A 23644-nucleotide genomic window follows, 5' to 3' on the forward strand; every position below is an offset into this window, starting at 1 on the left:
AGACCTCTGTCATATCTGTCCTTAGTCGTCTCTTTTCCAAGCTGAAAAGTCCCAGCCTTATTAATCTCTCTTCATATGGAAGCTTTTCCATACCCCCTAATCATTTTATGTGCCCTTCTTCTGTACCTTTCCCAATTCTAATATTTTTTTTGAGATAGGGTGACCAGATCTGCACACAGTATTCAAGATGTGGGCATAAAATGGATTTATAAAGAGGCAATATGATATTTTCTGTCTTATTATCTATCCCTTTCCTAAAGATTTAGAATCATAGAATCGTAGAAGATTAGAGTTGGAAGGGACCTCAGGAGGTCATCTAGTCCAACCCCCTGCTCAAAGCAGGACCAACCTCAGCTAAATCATCCCAGTCAGGGCTTTGTCAAGCTGCAGCTTCAAAACCTCTAAAGATGGAGATTCCACCACCTCCCTAGGTAACCCATTCTACTGCTTCACCACCCTCCTAGTGAAAAACTGTTTCCTAATGTCCAACCTAGACCTCCCCCACTGCAACTTGAGACCATTGCTCCTTGTTCTGTCATCTACTACCATTGAGAACAGCCTAGCTCCATCCTCCCTGGAACCCCCTTTCAGGTAGTTAAAGGCTGCTATCAAATCCCCCTTCTTCTCTTTTGAAGACTAAACAAGCCTAGTTCCCTCAGTCTCTCCTCATAAGTCTTGTGCTCCAGCCCCCTAATCATTTTTGTTGCCCTCTGCTGGACTCTCTCCAACTTGTCCACAACCTTTTTGTACTAGGAGGGCCCAAAACTGGACACAATACTCCAAATGCGGCCTCACCAATGCCGAATAGAGGGGAATAATCACTTCCCTTGATCTGCTGGTAATGCTCCTACTAATGCAGCCCAATATGCTATTAGCCTTCTTGGCAACCAGGGCACACTACTGATTCATATCCAGATTCTTATCCACTGTAACTCCCAGGTCCTTTTCTGCAGAACTGCTGCCCAGCTTGTCGGTCCCCAGTCTGTAGCTGTGCATGGGATTTTTCCATCCTAAGTGGAGGACTCTGCACTTGTCCTTGTTGAACCTCATCAGATTTCTTTTGGTCCAATCCTCCAATTTGTCTAAGTCACTCTGTATCCTATCCCTACCTTCCAGGATATCTACCACTCCCCCTAGCTTAGTGTCATCTGCAAACTTGCTGAGGGTGCAATCTACCCTATTCTCGAGATCATTAATGAAGATGTTGAACAAAACCGGCCCCAGGACTGGCACTCCGCTAGTGACCAGATGCCAGCTAGACATGGAGCCATTGATCACTACCCATTGAGCCTGATGATCTAGCCAGTTCTCTATCCATTTTATAATCCATTCATCCAACCCATACTTCTTTAACTTGCTGATAAGAATACTGTGGGAGACTGTATCAAACATTCTGTTAGCTTTTTTGACTGTTGCTGCACGTTGAGTGGATGTTTTCAGAGAACTATCCACAGTGACTCCAAGATCTCTTTCTTGAGTGGTAACAGCTAATTTAGACCCCATCATTTTATATGTATAGTCAGGATTATGTTTTCCAATGTGCATTACTTTGCATTTATCAACACTGAATTTCATCTGCAATTTTGTTGCCTAGTCACCCTGTTTTGTGAGATCCCTTTATAACTCCTCGCAGTCTGCTTTGGACTTAACTATCTTGATTAGTTTTGTATCATCTGCAAATTTTGTCACCTCACTCTTTACCCCTTTTTCCAGATCATTTATGAATATTTTGAACTGTATTGGTCTCAATACAGAGTCCTGGGGAACACCACTATTTACCTCTCTCTATTCTGAAAACGGACCATTTAGTCCTACTCTTTGTTTCCTATTTTTACCAGTTACTGATCAAGGAGAAGATCTTCACTCTAATCCCATGACCACTTACTTTTCTTAAGAGCCTCTGGTGAGGGACCTTGTCAAAGGCTTTCTGAAAATCTAAGTACACTATAGTCACTGGATAACTTTTGTTCACGTGATTGTTGACCCCACAAAGAAGGTAGATTGGTGAGGCATTATTTCCCTTTACAAAAACCATGTTGACATTTCCCCCAACAAATCATACTTAGCTTCTTTTTGAAAAGATACAGTGATAGAGCTTTCACAATCTCCATAGGCAATCTGTTCCATTGTCCTACTGTTTGAACCCATTGCTCTTGTCCTGCCCTCTGTGACAAAAGAGAACAATTTTTCTCCATTGTTTTATGGCAGCCCTTTCTAGTATTTGAAGACTGCTATCATGTCCTCTCTTAATCTCCTCTTTTCCAAACTAAATATACCCAGTTCCTTCATTTGGCTTGCATTCCATCCTCTGATCATTTTTGTTACTTGCCTCTGGTTCCTTTCCAGTTTCTCTATATCCTTTCTATACACTGGTGACCAAAACTGGACACAGTCCTCTAGCTGAGGCCTAACCAGTGATGAGTAGAGCATTACTATTACCTCCCGTGATTTGCATGCTATGTCTCTGTTAATGCAACCAAAATTTGCATTTGCTTTTTTTTGCAACAGCATCACATTGTTGACTCATGTTGAGGTTGCGATCCACCACAACTCCCAGATCCTTCTCAGCAGTGCTGCTGCCAAGCCAGCTATCCCCCATTCTGTATTTGTGCATTTGGTTTTTCTTCCCTAAGTGTAGCACTTTAGATTTGTCTTTATTCAATTTCATTTTGCTGTCTACAGCCCAGTTCTCCAGTTTATAAAGATCCCTTTGAACGTTAGCTCTGTCCACCAAAATATTGGTGATGCCCCTAGCCTTGTGTCATCTGCAAATTTGATCAGTATGCTTTTTTTTCCTACATCCAGGTCATTAATAAAGATGTTAAACAACACTGGACTCAGAACAGATCCCTATGGAACCCCACTTGAGACCTCCCTCCAGTCTGACATCGTTCCATTAATAGTTACTCTTTGTTTGTGGTTGTTTAACCAATTCTGTATCTACTTAATGGTGGGTCTGCCGAGCCCACATTTCTCCTACTTACTTATCAGAATGACATGTGGGACTGAGTCAAAAGCCTTGCTGGAATCCACATTCCCTCTATCCACCAAAACACTTACCCTGTCAAAGAAGGACATCAAGCTGGTTTGGTATGATTTGTTTTTAGTAAATCTATGCTGGCTGCTAGTGATTACCGATTCATCCTCCAGGTATTCGCAAATTGAATATTTTATACATTGTTCTACTAGCTTGCCAGGTATCAAGGCATGTATCCATGTTACGCCAGGTGTGCTAGACCATTGTGATATCAGAGGTAATTCAACCAATCACCACCCTTACTGCAAAGTTAATTTGCATGCAACAGTTTCATTGGTTATTTGAGGGAAACTGCACAGATGGTGGCTTACTTGGCCCAACTGCCACAGTTCATCAGGTTCAATCATCACTGGGATTCACAATCTGCTATCATCCAATTTTTAACTTTTCAGAGACATTTTTGGCTTCTTTTTTTAATTTTATAAACACAACTTTTCAGCAGTATAGGCTTTCATCTACTAATTTATTTATATGTGTTTCATCAAATACTATGGGCCGCATTTTCTGCTGGCATGACTTCATTGACTTGTACAGAGGTATTCCAGCAGAAAGTTTAGCTCTACAAAATATATCTACAGATGTATATTAATGGTTAACTATCATTAACTTAATCCTAGAAAAATAATCAATCAGTTGGATAGGCTACCCCCTATATTTTCAAAAAGCAATGAGCACTAATACATAGTATTTTAAATAGTGTGCTGAAGTGCAGAGATGTTAAAAATTGACAAGTAAGAGGAGTTTCCTTTTTCACCACCTGATTAACAGACCTTTATTCAAACCTTCCCAAAGGTTCAGTTTGAGTGTTGAGAGAGGTACAGTTGGTTCATATGACCATCCCTAATCTTAGTACACAAGGAGGAACTCATGACCAGAGGGCAAAGAGAAGAATACCATCACCACAGAACACCAGCAGCAAAAAACATTTGCTTGTACATAAAGTAAAATCCAAGCTTTCTGCTCTAGATTCCTCTTGCATCTTCCATTTGAACTCACAAGCCTGTGGACCTGCCTCCTGTCAGATCTTTGCTCCTTTCCTTTTCACAGAACAAATATGACATTTGTGCATTTCTTCAGCATCTCCGTGACTTCATTCTCTAAAGACTCTTCCTCCTAGAGGTAAGCAGGGAAAACTAGTTCAGGGGTGTCAAACATCTGACCTACATCCGAATATGGCCCGCCAACCTTTTTGGTCCGGCCCCTGGTGGCAGCACGCACTGTCGCGACATCTCATGGCATTGTACTCTCTGGCGGCATCACGCGCTGCCATGAGATCTGTGTACTCTGGCAGCAGCGCATGGAGCGCTGTGTGCACGAGGTACAGTGCTCCAAAAGTGCCTAGTATTTCGATTTATGGTAGTATGGCCCACTTTAAGTATATTTAATTCAAATCTGGCCTGCCATAGCAAATGAGTTTGACACCCCTGAACTAGTTGATACCTTATTCAGATGTCACAGTGATGGGCATGGCATAAGAACCCGTATGCCTTCCAAGAAAAAAGAAAAGCACAAAACATGCATTCTTGCAAGGTTTGGACTGGCTTCTGGGAGAACTAGGGGTAATAATGCCAATCAGTCCTTTTCCTTCCAGGAATTCTTTATCATTCATTTATACCCTCTGACTACTCCTCTTTTCAAATCCCAGCTTTCTCCCACCTTCCACCCCCAGAAATTAAGCAAAGAGCTTTTACTCTCACAGGAATGTTTTAGATATTTAGCAGATAATTTAATTCTCTGTGAAAGGCATTCATTGCTGCAGAGTGGAGGCCAGATCCTTATTGCAGGCAGACAAGGCTCTACTTATTTTCCTGGCTCTTCAGATTTACTATTAACACACTGGCAGGCAGCAGTAGTGGATATGATGTAGCATTGGAAATAATCCTGGCTTTTAGTAATATCTTTGCATTGCCAGACAATTATGGCCATAAAGTCCAGATTTTTTTTAGTGGTACTGTCCCACCCTCCCTTCTGTTGGAAAGCCTAATTTCCTCCTTGCCCTTCTCTCTTTGTTGTCAGCACTGTGTTGTCTTTAACGGTCAGCTCTGGATATTTAAATATAGAATAAAAAATTTTTAAGGGAAGAGAAAATCTGGCAATGCTCTGTGGCCTAACTGGTCTCACTAAACTAGTACTGACTACTCAGGACCACTTCCAACACTATCTGGCCCTTTTACAATCTCCTGCCAGTGTTTTAGAAATCAGGATTAAGGCAGTAAACAGAAATACAATTATGCTTCTGAGCTTTTTTCCATGGACCAAACAGTCTCCCAGTTTCAATCTCTCTCTCTCGTTATATGATTCAGAAATGCCTCCTTTAGCTTATTCTGTTGGAAGGATGGTTACTTATTAGAGAATATTTGGAGCTGGAAGAGCAAGAGTAGACTTGGTGCTTAGCTAGTACAACAGATATAACATAGGGGTTACTTGAGAGATCTAATTTTGTGGAAAAGGGTAAAGGGCAGTCTTGGAAGATGTTGTAACAGTGGATGTGGTAACCCAACCCTATCCTCCTTCCCCTTCCCTCAAGCTTTTTTGAAGGTTTTTCAACAATCATAGCCCTGAAAATATTATCAGTCTTTTCTATTTCTTTTTGTTACCTGATCTTCTTCCAGAACCTAGAGTATTCCTAGTCTTCCCTGATCATTCAGACAGGGTGAAACAGTGTAGAGAGCTGGCACAACTTCAGGAGCTCAATAAAAATTACTAACTTGCTGAAAGGGGGAAAAATCCTAATTCTTTTTTATTTCACAGACAGTAAAATTCTCCCCAGTATAGAGGGCTAGCACCAGGCTTATGCAACCACTTTAATGACATGTGCATCTGCAAAATAGGGTTTATATACTGCAGAGGCCTTGTGTCAACCCACCGTACCCAACGCCCAATATTAAGGTTGTCAGGTTCAAGTAATTTTAGAGAGTCAGGTAACTAAGGTGCTTTCAAAACAAAACAAAACCCAAAACATTTACTGTTATTTAAAATAATAGATTGCAGCAGGCCTTCTGAATGGCCATCTTTATAAATAGTGGGTTCTGATTGTAGGATACAATGCTGAAAACTGATCAGAACAACTACATTTTGATACCCTTAATAATAAAATGCAGCCAGAGTGCCATGAATTGCTTAATACACATATAAAGCACAGAGAGCACATAGAGTTGAATTTTGAACTATCAAAAACAAAAAACCAAACACCTTGGTTCTAGCTGCCACAAGACATTTTTGTCAATAAAAATAAAACATAACCCATATATATATATGTGTATAATTTGCTAAGACATGTCATAGGATATCTCCATCATATGTAGAAATGAGAACACATTCAAACTTAAAAAAAGTTACAGATCCCTCTGCGGCTTGTTAAAAATGATTTAGAAAAATATTATTTTTTAAAGCAAAACTAAAAGTTCTGCAAAGTTAGTGGATATACACCACCTCTGTCTTGATATCTGGAAATAAAATCTCTGTTTCTATGCACTTCCGGGAAGCATCCTGAAGAATAGGATAGCAGCTCCTAAACACAGTTGTTTAAAAAGCCTTTCTTTTTCTTTTGGTAAAGCTATAAGGATCATGCACCCTTTGTGCTAGGTTCTGTACAAACATACTGTTAGACGTAGTTCAGCGGGAAAAGTGCCCCTTATCCATCATTAGAGGATGGCAAAAAATGGAAAGGTTGAACTATATGGGGGAGTCAGAGCAACTTGAAGCCTGCAGCGCTCAGGTGAATAGTATCCTTGTACACTATGCTCTGCCAATCCAAGGTAAATGACTGTGCCTCATCAACACATTGTTCAGCCTTTTATTAATAACAAATGAAGGACTCATGAATCCATTCAACTAACTAATTTCTTGTTGGTATCCTTTTGGTACTTTACAGGTTGATCTGTCTCCAAAATGTACATTTTCCTGCATTGGCTTGGGCTAATGATGTTTAGATCACTTTTTTCCTTGGAATAAGGACATTCAACTGAAAAATGTAAAAAAGGCACTGTACACATAGAGCTTGTGCTAGCTCCATAACTTGCTATTAAACAACGATATGAAAATGGAGAAGGATGTGATGCACCTTCTTTTGTGAGTGCCTAAACCCTGTGAGTACTGGCCTCTCTGCCTGACTGAGCCACCTACTGACCCCAGCCCTTCAGGCCAGCCCTACGGCACAGAGCCTCATCTCTCCGGTTTCCTTGCTGGACAGAGCCTGTGCAGGGGAAGCAAGCAGACAGGGACACACTGGAGGACTGGCTGGGTCAGGAGAGGACTCTGTTTGGCGAGGTGGGGGGATGCAGTACTCACAGGTGGGCAGCCTTCAGCTCCACTCCTGACTCCAGCCCTTCAGTGTGGCCCCGTCTGCTTCCTCTCTGCAGTGGGGGGATGAGATGGGTAAGGAGCCAGGACCCAGCAGCCAAGACCATCTGATTGCACCAGGTAGCAGAAAGATTCCTCAGTTACCACATGGTGAGTATCCCTCCTCCTTCCCCTCCCCCATAACTGCCGTTTGTTTTTGTTTTTTACCAATTTTCTTCCGTTTTTAAATTTTTGAATAAAAACATAAATTCCTGGGGAAATTTAAAAAAAAACAAATCAAATCAAAATATGACAGGCCATAGAAATGAATCAATCCTTTGTGCAGTGAAGAACCTGCTTTACTCTGCAAACCTCAGTTTGATTTTGCTCCTACGTAAGTCAATGTTCCCTCTGTTTACTATTCCTTGGTTTGGCCACCTTCATTCTGAGTACTCCACCAGCAGTCCCACCAAAAATCCACCCTACATCCACCGGCTTAAATGGAGTACAATCATGCTCACAGTTTATGCAGGCCAGATTCTGACAGCCTTACTCACATTGAACACTACCGTACTCTGTGAAGAGCCCAGTTGATTTCAAAAGGTGGGTTTCCACTGCTACACCTCCACCGGCTGGATATCTCCATTGGCTGGCTGTGTTAAGGGGGGCATGTGAAGCTCCTTGTGCCATTTCCCAGGGAACGCTAGGCAGAACCTAGTCACTTAAAGTGCATTTCTTTCTTTCCTGTTCATGGCGGTTGTTGCATGGTGTCACCCATAGAACTTCGTTTTATTTGTGCAGCTCATGAACCTGATGGCACCAACCTTGTGACACTTACCAATTTAATGAACTTTTGCGGCTGATAAACTTACAATTAGAAAAAGATCCTTTTTCACAACCTGATGCAGATTTGTGGATGTTCCTAATACCTATTTCTAATGCTCAGGGTTTAAGAATAAGTGCCAGCCACCTGCCAAGTCAGTTCCCATTGCCACTTGTATAAATATGCTTTTGTTCTTAGAATAAGTTACACCAGGTTTCATAAAAGCACCCATACAGTACAGATATAAAAGATTTAAAAGATATAAATAATAACCTAGAAGCCACGATTAGCATTTAAAGACAGGATCAGCAAATTTCAAGAAAGGGATCAACCAACTTTGGTAATTTAACAACTGTTTAAAATACATTAGCAATAGCTAGTTTAATCTTAGTGTAATTTATAAGATATTTGAGTCTTTGCAGAAAAAAATCATTCTATTATAAGAACATCAGGAATTTAACACAATAAAAGCCTTAAAAACATAAATGTGAAGTTTATGAAATAAAACATCATTAGTTTACGATTTAATAAAATTGTTGAAAATATATATACATTTTGAACAGGGAGGTATACAAATTAGCCAAGATATTCTGTTCTTTCCTTGCTTTACTATTATGACAGTGCAGCATCAACAAAGAGCAAGCACTCACAAATAGCATGGATATGTTTTTCATTCTTAAAACAAATACAGATCATAAAATAACAGAAATCTATGGCTGGAAGGAACCATGAGAAGTCATCGAGTCCCATCCACTACACTGTGGCAGGATCAACTAAACGTAGACCATCCCTGAAAGGTTTTTGTCCAATCTGTCCTTAAAAACCTCCAAAGACAGGGCTTCCACAACTTCCTTTGGAAGCCTATTCTAGAGCTTAACTAACCTTACAGTTAGAAAGTGTTTCCTAATATCTAACCTAAATCTCCTTTGCTGCAGATTAAACCCATTGCTTCTTATCCTACCTTCAGTGGACATGGAAAACAATTGATCCCCATCCTCTTTATAACAGCCTTTAGCATATTAAGACTGTTATCAGGTCCTCCCTCCGTCTTCTTTTCTCAAGACTAAACAGGCCCAGTTTTTTTTAAATCTTTCCTCATAAGCCAGGTTTTCTAAACCTTTTATCATTTTTGTTGCTCTTCCCTGTACACTCTCCAATTTGTCCACAACTTTCCTAAAATGTGGCACCCAGAATTGGACACCATACTCCAATTACCTGTGCAAAGTACGGTAAGACAATTACCTCCCATGTCTTACATACGACATTCCTGTTGATATACCCCAGAATTATATTAGCCTTTTTTTGCAGCTGCATCACATTGTTGACTCATATTCAATTTGTGATCCACTATAATCCTCAAATTCTTTTCAGCAATAATCCCACCTAGACAGTTATTCCCCATTTTGTCGTTGTGTATTTGATCTTTTTCCTTCCTAAGTGAAGTACTTTGCACTTGTCTTTATTGAATTCCATTTTGTTGATTTCAGACCAATTCTCCACTTTATCAAGGTCATTTTGGATTCTAATCTTGTCCTCCAAAGTGCTTGCAACCTCCCCAGCTTGCAAATTTTACCACAAAACTCTTCACTCCAATAAGTCATTCATGAAAATACTGAATAATACCAGATCCAGGACTTACCCCTGCAGGCCCCCACTAGATACGCTCTCCCAGTTTGACAGTGAATCACTGATAACAACTCTTTGAGTATGGTCTTTCCACCAGTTGTGCATCCACTTTATGGTAATTTCATCTAGACCACGTTTCCTTAGTTTGCTTATGAGAATGTCATGTGGGAGTGTGTCAGAAGTCTAACTAAAATTAAGATATATCATGTCTATTGCGCCCCCATCCATTAGGCCAATAACCCTTTCAAAGAAGGAAATTAGGTTGGTTTGGGATAAAGGGTTTTTGAGCAGTCTAGCCCCAGCCCAGCAAAGCACTCAAGCATGTACTGATTTTAAGTATATAAGTAGACTCACTGGAGTCAATAGGACTTTATGCATGTTTACATGCTCCCTTGGATTGGGTCAAGCCCATAGTCCCCACTCCTGCAATGAGTCCTATGCATATGCCCAGACCCCCAGTGAGGTCTACAGGGTTCTGTTCAGGAAACCTGTGCAGATCTCACTGCGTGATCGGAGACAAAAGGACTGAATGCAGGGAACTTCAGGGAGGGAAAACAAAGCAAGTGTCCTATGCAGAAAGACCAAGAAATTACAATAAAAGATGATAAAGAGACTATGAAGAAGACAAAAGATACAATTTTCAATAGAACTAAGTCACTTAGGAGCCTCATTCCCACTGGCACTCAGTGGGATTTAGGAGCCTAAATCCCTTTTTGAAATTGGGTCTTATGTGTTTTTATAATATGTGCCATTAAATGTAAATAAAATTTTCATGATCATTTCAGTTGTTCACCGTTTTATTCCTGTCTTCCCTCTCTCATGATAATATTAAAATTAATGGAAATCTTTAGAGTGTAAGGCATTCACTACAGGGGTATGTGTGATCTAGTAGATAGGGCATTGGATGTAAAGTCAGGAGACATGAGTTCTGTTCCCACCTCTGTCACCAACCTGATGCGTGACCTTGACATGTCACTACTTCTCTCTGTGCTCATTTCTTCTTCCACCCTTTTTCTGCTTAGATTGTAAGCTCTCACCAGACCTGGATTCTTTGTCAGTCCTTTTCTGTCCCTTTGCCAGGACAGCCACCCCAACCCTTCCTTCTGGTGTGCAATCTTACCCTCCACAACAGGAACTCCCACAGCCTCTCTGCTGGGTCCATCCTTGCGAGGAGAACATCTCTCACACACCCTGGCCTTCTGATGGTTCCCTTGGGTCCAGCTCTCCTGGAAGGAGATGCAGCAGGTAAATACTTCTGCAGGTCCCCCGCCTTCAGCCCTCTCCAGCCTCTGGCCCTGGCTCTTTAAGGATGCCACCCAGCAAGCCTCTCCTGCTTTCAGATCTCTCCCAGGAACCACCACCTCTCTCTGGCTACTTCATCTCCTGCTGTTCCTGACTGAACCAGTCAGCTAGATCTCTTGGGGTCTCTTACTCACCATGCCTCTTAAAGCTCACAAGCTGCTGTCCCGCCTTTTAAATTGGCCCAACCAGGAGTGCCACGGACTGGAAAAAGAGAACTGAGCCCAGTTTCATTTAACCAGCCAGATACACTGTTACTAACACAGCTCTGTCCTTGTACCTCAATCCCAAACTGCAACACTCACTGCTGCTCCACTGGAGCAGAGGCCATCAATTGTACTAGATAGGGAGGTGGTTTAGAGATATTAATATATGGGTGTTTTACTTGACTTTGGCCTTATGGGAAAATTTAGAAACCATAAAGTATGAACTGGTGTTTTTCCAAGGTATACAATGAACCACTCTGTCAGAGTGGCAACAAGAAGACAAAACCTTGCAGCTTGTTATTAACAATTCACCTACACATAAAACAAAAACCATCCTTTATACATATATCTGAAAATGTTATAAATTTCTTCCATTGCTGACATCTAGAATGCCAATATAGGACTAGAATATATGCCAGATGTATTCATAGAGTGAAAAGATTATAAATGCAAGAAAGGACTTAGTTCAGCTTGAAGTCTTCAGATTTTTCTGAGTATTTAGGAGACGTTTCAAAAAGAATTTTTTAAAAAAAAGATATTCCCATCTCCTTTTTCCCATATATTCTGTGGCATTTTTTCCAAACTTGATACTCATAAAAATTGGAGATGATGTTCTGATATGGAGAAAAGCAAAACTTTGCATTTCTATTGTTATGCTTCTAAATCCAAGGAGGCTATTGTGAGTTTTATCAACATTCCTTCTGACAACAAAGTGGGTCGAGAACTGGAGTTGATACTTCATTCTCTTCTTCCGTTTGTTTTTGAGCAAATTCTTTGGATAAATGTAATTCTGTATGTCTCATTTAGATTAAAGTGCATCCTTCCACCCTAGATTCATCAATTACCACTTACCAAATCCCAACTGTTTCTCTTATTTGCTAATTATTCTGTGCAATTTTCTCTCTTCTTTAAAGGGATCATTTTTACAAATGCTAGGATTATTTTGAATGGAAAAGTCTGAATTTTAAAGCATGTATCATACACTCTAAAGCATACTCACTCAGAAGAGAAACATCTACAAGGTGGCTCAGTTCTCTATGTAACCTGCAGGATTCCCTGCCCTTTGTAATAGTAAGATTTTTCTTTCAGAATGTTTTCCCATCTCCAAACACACCGTTCCAAGACTACAGTTATCCAGGAAAGTTCATAGAAAAGAGCCACACTTCATTCAAACTATATCTACTTTATCTAACATCTAACATGGTACACACTAAATGGATTAAAAACTAGCTGATAGTTTGTAAAATGTAATTGTAAATGAGGAATCATCATTGAACAGATGTGTTTCTAGGGGGTACCACGGGGATCAGTTCTTGACCCTATACTATATAACATTTTCATCAATGACCTGGAAAAAAACGTAAAATCCTCACTGAAAAATTTTGCAGATGACACAAAGATTCGGGGAGTGGTAAATAACAGAGAACAGGTCAATGATACAGAGTGATCTGAATCACTTGATAAGTAGGACACAAACAAAATGTGTTTTAATATAACTCAATGTAAGTGTATACATCTAGGGACAAAGAATGTAGGACATATTTATAAGATGGGGGACTCTATCTAGGAAGCAGTGACTCTGAAAAAGATTTGGGGGCCATGCTAGATAATCAGCTGAGCATGCATTCCCAGTGTGTAGCCAAAAGGATTAATACGATCATAGGATGCATAAACAGGAATCTCTAATAGGGGTAGAGACATTATTGTACCTCTGCATTTGGGACTTGTGCAACCAATACTGAAATACTGTGTCCAGTTCTGGTGCCCACAATGCAAGAAGGATATTCTTGATAAATTAGAGAGGTTTCAGAGAAGAGCCACAAGAACAACTAAAGGATTAGAAAACATGCTTTATAATGATAGGCTCAAGGAGCTCAATGTATTTGAATGACCAAAGAGAAAGTTAAGGGGCAATTTGTTCTCTGTCTGTAAGTATCTACATGGGGAACAAATAATCAATAATGGATTCTTCAGTCTAGCAGATAAAGATAATAACAAGATCCAATGGCTGGAATTTGAGGATAGACAAATTCAGAGTGCAAATAAGGCACACTTTTTTAACAGTGAGTTTAATTAACTATTGGAACAACTTACCAAGGGTTGTGGTGGATTCTTCATCCTGGGCAATTTTTAAATCAAGGTTGGATTTTTTTTAAACAATATGCTCTAGCTTAAAAGGAATGTTTTTGGGGATGTTGTTTGGTCGATGTTAAACCAGAGGTCAGACTGGATGATCACAATGGTCCCTTCTGGCCTTGGAATCTATGAATCTCTAACTTTTTTTGTTTGTTTGTTTGTTTGCATTTTAAGATAGTTTTGTTGTTTTAAAAATAGCAAATAGGGATAAGGTTATTGTTCTTGTTCCTTTTCTGCTCCCTGTTCTGGCTCACTCATTTGATGGAATAATACTAGGGAATATTGTATACTGCATTGGCAAGGATATGATTCAATGATCCAATAGTTCTTTTTTGTCCATACCTTCTATGAGTCGATGTGTATTGGAATATGTTGATTTATTATTAGCAAGTATGTAATTATTTATTTAAATGTTAAGGTTTTCAGAGGCCTCATTCAATGTTTGCTTTTTAAAGTTGATGCTCTGTCTTCAGCCCCACATTGGCCCAGAGCCTTAAATCTATACCTGATCTTTAATTATCTTGTTGATAATGCAAAGAAATACAATCACATAAGCTTATGTGATCACAATCACTTTTGCTTATGCATTGCTTTATTTATTACCCCGAGTTTACTATCAACAAAAGATTGAGTTTGGACTCACCTAATGCTGGTTTTAAAATCTCAATTCAGGGAGTAGAAACATTGAAAGCTCTGTTGTGCGAAGACACAGTGCTTATTTGGGTCAGTAGTTCTGTTGCCTTAAGTGGAACTACTCTAGGTAAAAAGCCTCTGTACGATTAGTAAATGTTTGAGGGACAGTGGTAAATGTGGAAATTCAACTCCAGTGCTGAACTGTCTTAGCCAAGGACAAATCTGAAATAGTAATGAAATTATTATAAAATTTCATGTTGTTCTTAAAATATTTGACATAATATTACCCCTATTAAGACAAACTATTTCAGAATAAGGTACAATCCTGTCTACTTAAAAGTCTTTCACTACAAAAAATCACCGAGGAACTCATTGTTATACAATGATATTCACTCTGCAGGGCAGCAAGTCCCTTGCAAAGAAGAAGGTCTCTTAAATGGACAGGACATCTCATCTTAATGTATCATAATAATTAAGTGAGCGTTAATATTCCACTGTACTTCTCTCACTTTTTTCAGTATCATTCCCTTTGACTAGATTTTAAATCTTCCCCACATCACCAGCTCACAGGAAGAAAAGGAGTTGGCAACCAGACAAACTACTATACACCACAATGGATAAGATTAAACAAAGCCCTCTTCCAATAAAAGCTAGAATCCTCCCCTGCCTTTTCTGCAGGGCAGGCACTTTTCTTTTCTTTCCTTGTTTTTGCCAAATGTGTCACTTTAGAAAAACAACATAATAGTTGACAAATATACCTTTCCTAAATAAAAGTATTAATCCCTTCTCTGATCTCTATTAGAGTTTGATATACAACCATACAGATGGCATATGTCTGGCCTTGTGGGCACATGCTATTTATCTCCAAATACTTTTGAATTTGCAGAAGGTCCAATGAGTATTACAGGGTAATCTAAGACTCCTGAGCTATCAACAACTGTGATCCTCAAGTGGATGATTTTCCAATAATGGAAAGGATTTATAAAATATAAATGGAGATGCATCAGGATCTCTGGATAGTCAATAGCATTGCTTCTTGAATCCTTATAACAACACAGCTTCTTTCACTATGAATATGTGAGACAACTCTCTTGCTTACACAAGAGACTGTGACAGGAGTTCATTGACAAAAATATGAGCCTTTAAAATTATGATGCTTCTTTTTTGTTACAAAGATTATGAGACCAGATAACAGTACAGTGGTATTCCATTCCTGTGACCAATGACTGACTTGATAATAGAAATGGTAAAACGTACTCCCCTTTCTTGATAAAGTCCTGAGATTACAATCAGTGATATCTTCTTTGGATGCTACAGGCCTCAGAATAGGAATACAAGCTTATTAGGGGACTGGATGGCTCAGGGAATTGGTAGGAGATACAGAGAAATTCACCTTTATATCACTGATTCAAATTTTGCCCAAGATTGGTGAAGAATGAAAGAAATAACCATTTGAAGGCAACCTATGTGAAATGAGTTGGAGGTCTGAGTCTAATTCTTATTGGAAAGGCATTTACGCCCAAAAACCAGGACTAAAAATGGAGCTCTTTGTTGACAATGTCAGAAGAATCACGAAAGACTTAGGGAGACTGAATTTATTGAGTCTACATACAGAAAGAAACAATAGCTCTAAGAGAGATATGGTCCTCTTCTTCTTCTCAATGCAGTGTTAACCCTTATCATAAGGATTAACTATTTAAATGCTAGATATTTCACTGGTGATAATTTTAGCATAAAAAAAATCAACTATTCTCAGCTTATGGGTGGAGTTTTGAAATGCCAGTGTGGCTTGAATAGAGTACTTCCAATTTTTTTCGTTTCATTTCTATGCATGTTATATTTGTCCAGCTAACCTTTCACAAGTACTAAAAACAGTTTACATTAAACCCCTACCCCATCCCTCCCACCCACACACAAATATATACCATAGCTGTAGAGTCATAGAATCATAGAAGATTAGGTTTGGATGGGAACTCAGAAGGTCATCTAGTCCAACCCCCTGCTCGAAGCAGGCCAACCCCAATTAAATCATCCCAGCCAGGGCTTTGTCAAGACAGGCCTTAAAAACCTCTAAGGATGGAGATTCCACCACCTCCCTCAAGCATGTTCAACTCTGTTTAGTTAGCAACCATTTTATCTTCACCACAGGAAGAGCTAGTGTGCTAAAAGCTAGTAACAGAGTGGTTATTTACATGGACAGCTTGCTGAGACAGGGCAGATTGCAGATATATTAAAAGTTTATTTTTCCTAAAGTCTAATGTTAAAACTCAGTCTTTTTTTTTTCTTGCCTTAAACCCCAGTGGAAAACTGTGAAGTAATCCAACCAGATATCTTCAAAATCTTAATAGGCAAAGTGGATTGACCTCAGTTCATCTTCATGGAGCTTAGGACAAATTGATCAATTTACTTTCAAAATAATTACCATTTGAATGTTGACTTTGCCTTCCTAAGATTAGCACATTAAAAAGCCTGTATTCAGGAATGTTAATGCAATACAGCTACACACACACACACACACACACACACAAATTAAACATACTTTATTTAGCCACTCCTCAACTGACACTGGATAATGAGAATTTACTAATTCTTTTGTTAAAGAACAAGAAAAGAAATAAAACTCAGAAATGGATACACTTAGAATTGCAGGGAGGGGCCTAATATCTAACGTTTGCATATTTGAGGTTAAATAAGTATGAAGATTCCATAGTTGGAACTAAATCAACTCTTATCAAAACTTTCTCTATTTAAAGCTAAAGCCTATGGAGTTCAAAGTAAAAATGAAGTCAAGTTGCAGAGGGTATATAAAGAATAGGAAAAAGAAAATATGATAGGAGACCATCTAATAATTATATAGAGGTAATTAGGTGACTGATAAGATTACAGTGCAACAATTTATAGTATCTGTGATATCTAAGAAATATATCTCACATATTTTGAGTCTCAAAATGAGCCAAACATCTGGGAATGCTAGGGCCCCCAGCTGCCAGAGGATTGTCTGTACATTTTGGTAAATTTTAGATTATCTTAGTATGAATGGGGGAGGGTGGCGTGGTTAAGGTGCTTAACTACAATCCCACAGGTCATGAGTTTGAGTTTTGCTTGATTTCACACTGAAAGGCTGTCTCCAGTTCACCTACATGCAAAATGGGTATCTGAGCCATAGGGTTAGGGAAGTCAATGGAAGTTGAATAAGGGATGCAAGCCACATTACACCCTTTCGTTTGGTTGGCTATGGAAACTAACATGCTTTAAACCATGTCAGCCTGATGAGCACCTGTGGCTTGGGGCAGACTGACTCTTTTAATATGAATAGGATTGCTCAGAAGATTTCCAGTTGGATGAGGACCCAGAAATCTGGATGCTTAGCCAAATCTATGAAGGTCCAACTCCATCCCCACAATTGTCCCCCTTCAGCAGGCCCTCCCTACCTGCCATTATCTTCTTGGGAGAGGCCTTCTTGGTTTCTTCAGGGGAGGATGACAGATCCTTTTCATCCATCTTGGCATTTTAAGGGGAGAATAGCAGACTTATTCCTTCTGGTCTTCAAAGGGCATTTTCTCCACAATGTTTCCAGGAAATCTGAGTGGGGATGGAATAGAAGTTTCTCTCATTCCCTAGAGGGAACATAGAGCTTCTCTTTTTTGCCTTTCATCACCTGTGAGGGCTATGATGCATATGGTGGTAGTCAGGTTCTCTATTTTCCTCAAGTTTCTCCTATATTTCTTCATACAAAAAACTTTCTATTTTTCTCTGTTCTATTTTGTGTCCTGACTCTCCCTTCATTTATCTCCCCTGCTGTTTATATCTCCCTATTTTGCATCTCTCAGCATTTGTCTGAGGTTCTCTCTTGGAAGCTTTCAGATCATTTATTGTCTTATGCACAGAAGCCATTTGTTCAGTAAGGAAACAAACCTTTCTACTTTTAGAACATTTTTGAACTGTGGCTTCAGCATTTCATACACAGATCTGCCTTCTCTTTGTCTGGAACAAGGATAAACTGTGAGGGGTCCTCCATCATCTTGGGTTACTTAACTTCTCCAATATATAAAAATGTTTTTTTTAAATTAAATTAATCTTATATGGCTCAAAGAATTGGTAATGAGATACAGAGCTCTCTACCTCTAGGTCACTGGATCAATTCCAGCTCATATCACTAGTGTCCAAAAGTTATTACTACCTGACAGCTGTTTGATGACCCCTGTTAAATGAGTTAGTGGTTTCAGTCTAGGTCCTCGGGGACAGGCAAATGTGGCGCTAATGGGCATCTAGTGACATTAAAGGACTGAATGGGCATGGAGACTGAACTAGCTTCTGAAGTAGTCCTTCCAGCTTAGAATTGAGGCTGGTGGCATGGGAAATATGAACTGCCACTATCCTTGCTTGTATGTATTGCATGCACGAAGGACTTCAGTATTTGGTGCTCTTAATTTGACTCCTTTCATAAGTAAATTCAATAATAAAAATGTACTGTAAGGAGAAAGGTACACTAGACAATTATATCTTAAAACACCCATAGATACAATTTGTTAATACATGGGGAAATGATTATTATTCAGTCAGTTTAAATACTATTATTTACATGCTTCGTGTAAACCCAGATGAGTTATATTTGTATCAAAGTTGGGCTATTGCATAGTTCAATTGTTATGTCTTAGAGTGGGCCTTCTTACCTCCTAGTTCTAAGGATTACCCCAAGACCACATTGGTGTCAGATGGCAATTACACCAGGGAGCTGCTTTGGTTACACAGAGAAATATCTGTTAATCACCAAGAAATGACAATTGCTGTGAGTTGTGTCCTAACCTAGGTTTCATTTAGGGTTTCCAGATGCCTCATGAACAAATAAATTAGAAATCCCATCACCTTTTTCCATTCAGTATTTCTCTGTCAATATTTTTGCTTGTCTTCATGTATTTTCTTGGTACATTTTTCATTGGTGTATAATTCGATCATGATCAAATTTATAAATGTGCTAAAATCCAACAGGAGCACACCAATACTGCCAGACATAAGGGATGTAACAGGACAGCTGTATGCATCACATTAAAAAGTGAGTTTATTTCAATCTTGACAACTATATAGAATCCTACTATCTTTTCAGCTAGCCAAGCACTTTGTTTCTTGCAGAAAATATATTATTTGGAGTAGAAGTGATAGGTGTTCTACAAGTTGGCCTCAGTCCTAAGAAGAGAGATGCTTAATTAAAAACTTCAAGAACCATTGGTTTAGAGAAAAAGACCCAAAAGTGACATTTGTATTTTTCTGTTGTTGCTATAAATACTTTGTCTTTTTTAGGGAAAGCTTTTCCTGAATGTTATTCTAAAAGGATCAATCATAGTGTTTTTGACCTTTCGCTGTACACTACTCCATTTACCTCCCATGGGGAAATTCTCAGTATATATGTAACTGATGCATTTTATGGGACACAAATCAACATAGTTAAAAACATAGGTAAGGTGAAGCTCAAGAAGATATGCTTGCCTGAGTCCTTCTTTGTACACAGTGTAATCTCAAAAACTTGTCTCTCTCACCAACAGAAGTTGGTCCAATAAAAGATATTACCTCACACACCTTGTCTCTTTGAGTAAGTCTTTGGCATATTGCCTATAGTTGATAGTGTCAGCTCAACATATGGCCCTTCAAATATACCAACAAATCCCCTCACTGAGATAAAATAAGGCCCACCTAAGGCATTATAAGTTTCAAATCAATTCAACAAATAAAAGTTTGAGCTCCACTGTGGATGAGACCTTATGGAACTGTGCTTAAACGCAACACTGTTCCCAATTAAACTGTTTTCTAACAGCTTGGCAGGTCAACATGGACTAGATTAGAGCAATGTTTAAAAAGCCAGTGCTTGAACAAGAGAGGCCAGAGTTCCTTTAAAGGTCCCCTTCTCCTTTGGGTTTAAGAAGGGAGGGTAAGGAGGTATTGCCTGAGCCAGGGGATTGACCAGAGATGGCGCAGGGAGGCTGGAGGAGAGAAGGTATTTATACACTTTTCGCACAAGCCAGAGTCCCCCTTTGCCTCAGAGCAGCAGCACCCCCGCTACCTCCCCCCTCCCACCTGGGATCAGAATAGGACTGGGTTTTTGTGGTATGGTGTGGGCATTGCGCTAGTTGCCTTTTTCAGAACTGGGAAGGAATTTTTCCCTCACCACCAGATTGGCTGAGATCTGGTGGGTTTTTTCGCCTTCCCCAGAGCAGCTCCAAGAGCCAGCTGGGTAGGTCAGGAGGCAAATTTCAAACTCTTATAACTCAGCAGCTGGCAAGTGTCCAGTGCAGGTAATCATCCCATAGGGGGTCTACTTCCCTGATAAACCAGAGCTGGAAGTGGACTTAAAAGAAGACATCCCTTAAGGAAACACAGGGAAGGAGGTTTAGGAGACAACCCCCTTTCCCTAGCACCTTAAACCTCATACATTGGTACAGCGGTGAGGTTCCAGCAACAAGCTAGGCCCAGAGGGGCAATCCTCCACAAATAGGTGGAAATGATTAAAAAAGAATGGACCTTCTCTGTACAATTTATTGCCAGCTATTTCCCAGATAAGTTAATAAAATCACGGTCTAATTAAAGCAGAGCTCTTGCATCTTGTCTTTCTTCCTGCGCGCCTGGAAAAATGGCCATGTAAACACTTGAACCACAGCAGTGATCTAAACAGGGATGTAAATTCTATGTTCAGTTAAAATTGTGTAAGAGTTAAAGTAGAGTAATTTGAACCAATCTGGCATTCCACATGTATGTGCAAAACAAGTAGACTCTCCATGCCAAGAAATGAAAGGGTGTGGTGCAGGAAAAGCAACAGAAGGGATGTATGAAAGATAGAGTAGTCCCAACCTCCTCCATTATTTGAAAGAAATGAAGGATGGGAGCATTTAGCATCTGACATATGAAGGATATAGAAGAGCTCTGGCAACAACCTGGTTGTCTTTTTTAATGTTATTGTTAAGAATGAAGCAAACGTGTATGCCACTGTGAAAAGCTCTCTTTTCAGTGGGTTTTCACCACTTCTGTCTGGCTTCAGGCAATGCATAAAACCCAGTATGGTGCACAAATGTTCTTGTTATTTTAAAGGGATCAAGGGTCAAAGGTGGAAAAAATTCATAGAGTAGTTATGATTAAAGGTAGGTTTTTAAATGGTTTTGATAAAGGCTTGTAAAACAGCCAAAAGAAATCCTGCAATTTTAATGTTAAGTGGCTTTTGTATTGGAAAAATGCCCAAGGGCCATGTCTAGCACGGTCACTTATAAATGACTGATGGGAGATCAATACAGACAGAGTGGGGATGCAGCTTTGTCACTGGGATATGTAGTTAGTATGTGATTAGCCTTAAGTAGCATTGACTTAGATGTAGATGGGCAGTAAAGTGCTTAGTATCCAGTCAGCATGATGGCTGGATATATACAGCAGTTAATGTAACAGGAACACTACACTAGCATTACACACCCATGGGGGCACACCACACCCATTTGAGGATTTTAAAAGGTCAGTTTAGAGTTGAGCAGAGCTGGCAGTCCCAGCTGCATTAGCCATGAGTTTGGTGTTCCTCTTCTATGACAAGCAATCCTTTAGGATATAGTAAGAGCCAGTGCCTCGTTAATCTGTATGTGCAACATTATTATGGGAGGACAAGCAGTTCAGTTTATCTTTCCCAGAGAAAGAAATTTTTGTAAAAGAAGCAAATAGAAGCCAGATAGTGGCGAAAGTGGGAGAGAGGAGGAATTTGTTTACTCCTTTGAATAGCTGTAGGATTTAGAAAAATAAAATTGTCTGGCATTGATAACCATCCCTTGAGTGTCTCACACTTCATAAGCCAATGGCCTTTACACTTATATTTCATTAGACGTTTCGGAAAGTTGTCTGCCACTGCCTCTTTTCAACAGTGATTTTATTATTGGCGAAAGAGGGATTTTAAAAACATGCCTAATCAAGTGTTTTGTAAAATTTTCCCTAGTGACGATATAGGCAAAAAAACTAGCAACTTCTCATTTTCTGTCTCCTGCAAAAACCCACACACACACTTTAGTGTCTATTTGTAAGCCCCATTAGCCGGTCCACAGAACTGTAGATAACACCGACAGTGTTGTGTGTGTCTGATGCTGTGACAAGCATATAACATAAAATATTTTAAATTGCTAATTTCCTATTCTATAATGTTTAATTCTCACTTGATTAAAAATAATTTTCTTTGTAAAACCTTCACCTATGCTGTCTTTAGTGTCTTTCTACATAGCTATCCTCCCAATACCAGAAAACACTCTAACATTTTAGTCAGACAGTGTAAAGTGAAATTATTTAGCTTAATATTCCCAGGGCCATGGGGAGGCCAGTAATCTGTGGCCTACGGCTATCATTTACCGGCCTAGTGAACCCACAGCACACAATTAATTACAGGGAGAATTTGGGTACCCAGCTGTCAAAAGCTGATGAGCTACAGCACCAGCTAGGAGAGCTCCAGTTATCATGATATCTGTTACATTGAACTCGGACATCCTTACATGCTTTCCCACTTAAACTGGAGATGACCCAGAAGCGCTCAGAAGGTGTAATGTTGGACATTGCAAATGTAACATTTGGGTGGGACTTTACAGCAATATGCATCTAAAATCGTAGCACCCTTTATTAGCAAACTGTAGTGCATATATCAGCTAATTAAGAATGGACAAAAGCCACTAATGGAGCCGTAACCTAGGTCAATGATTCACAAAGCATTTGTTCTTTTACTAAACTAAAGGAGAAGCTCTGCTGTTCAAGTGAGACAGAGCCTCTGCTATACTTACTCCACCTTTTTTAACTACCATAACTCACTATTGACTAAGGTTCTTCTGGAAGCACAACACGCGGTTAGTAAAGCAGCCTTACAGTTTGGGTTATTTCTTATTATTTATTCATACTTAATAGAAGGAGACATGTTTCCTTCTCCAAAGGGTTTGCAGTCTAAACCAGAAGACAAAATCAATTCATTCTTCAGATTACATTTATGCAATTTACCAAAGCTGAACACCTCTCTCAAGCAATATTTTGACTATTTATAAAAAAGAGCATGATTGTCAAGTCGCTTTTGAACACAAACACAGATATACTTATGTCTTATTAACACCTTTAAACATACAGTTGGATTACACTCAAGAGGACCGTTAAGGCTCCTACCTTGGATTCAGCACATCAGCATTCACAGTTCCCAGGAGTGTTGCCAACCCCCTGTGTGACTTTGGGCAAGTCACTTTATCTCCCCGTGTCTCAGTCCTGCATCTGTAAAATATGAGTAATGAGATTCCTTCTCTTCTGCCATTTGTTTTGTCTATTTAGAGTATATGCTCTGGGGGCAGAGACTGTGTCTCACTATGGCTGTATGTACACTTACAGCAGTGCGTAGAGGACAGACACTACACAGTCCCCTTGTATGGGTATAAATAGCAGTGCAGATGGCGAGGCACTACTGAGGCAAGTAAAGACATGCTAGAAACTTAGGGTATATATTCTACATGGATTGTCTATGTACCCAAGCAGTGCCTCCCATGTCTACACTGCTAAAAATAGCAGTGTGGTGTCCTCCTGCCGCCCTGCTGCTGTAGCTTTTCCTCACAGCAGTGAAAGGCT

General features: G+C 39.6%; 1 long non-coding RNA gene across 2 annotated transcripts; it reads right to left on the minus strand.

Moving 5' to 3' along the window:
• Positions 1-3785: 3785 nt before the first annotated feature.
• On the minus strand, positions 3786-23299 carry LOC137146253 (uncharacterized). 2 transcript variants are annotated; one of them, XR_010917871.1, is made up of 3 exons: positions 23195-23299; positions 10888-10993; positions 3786-4150 (listed from the first exon to the last, which is right to left on the minus strand). It is a non-coding gene; the product is annotated as an uncharacterized lncRNA (long non-coding RNA). The 2 variants fall into 2 exon arrangements; XR_010917872.1 differs by lacking the exon at positions 23195-23299 and adding an exon at positions 17473-17578.
• Positions 23300-23644: the final 345 nt, after the last annotated feature.

The sequence above is a fragment of the Emydura macquarii genome, unplaced genomic scaffold (assembly GCF_026122565.2).
Source record: "Emydura macquarii macquarii isolate MOO-44397 ecotype Brisbane River unplaced genomic scaffold, CSIRO-AGI_Emac_v2 contig_431, whole genome shotgun sequence".
Classification (NCBI taxonomy): domain Eukaryota; kingdom Metazoa; phylum Chordata; order Testudines; family Chelidae; genus Emydura; species Emydura macquarii.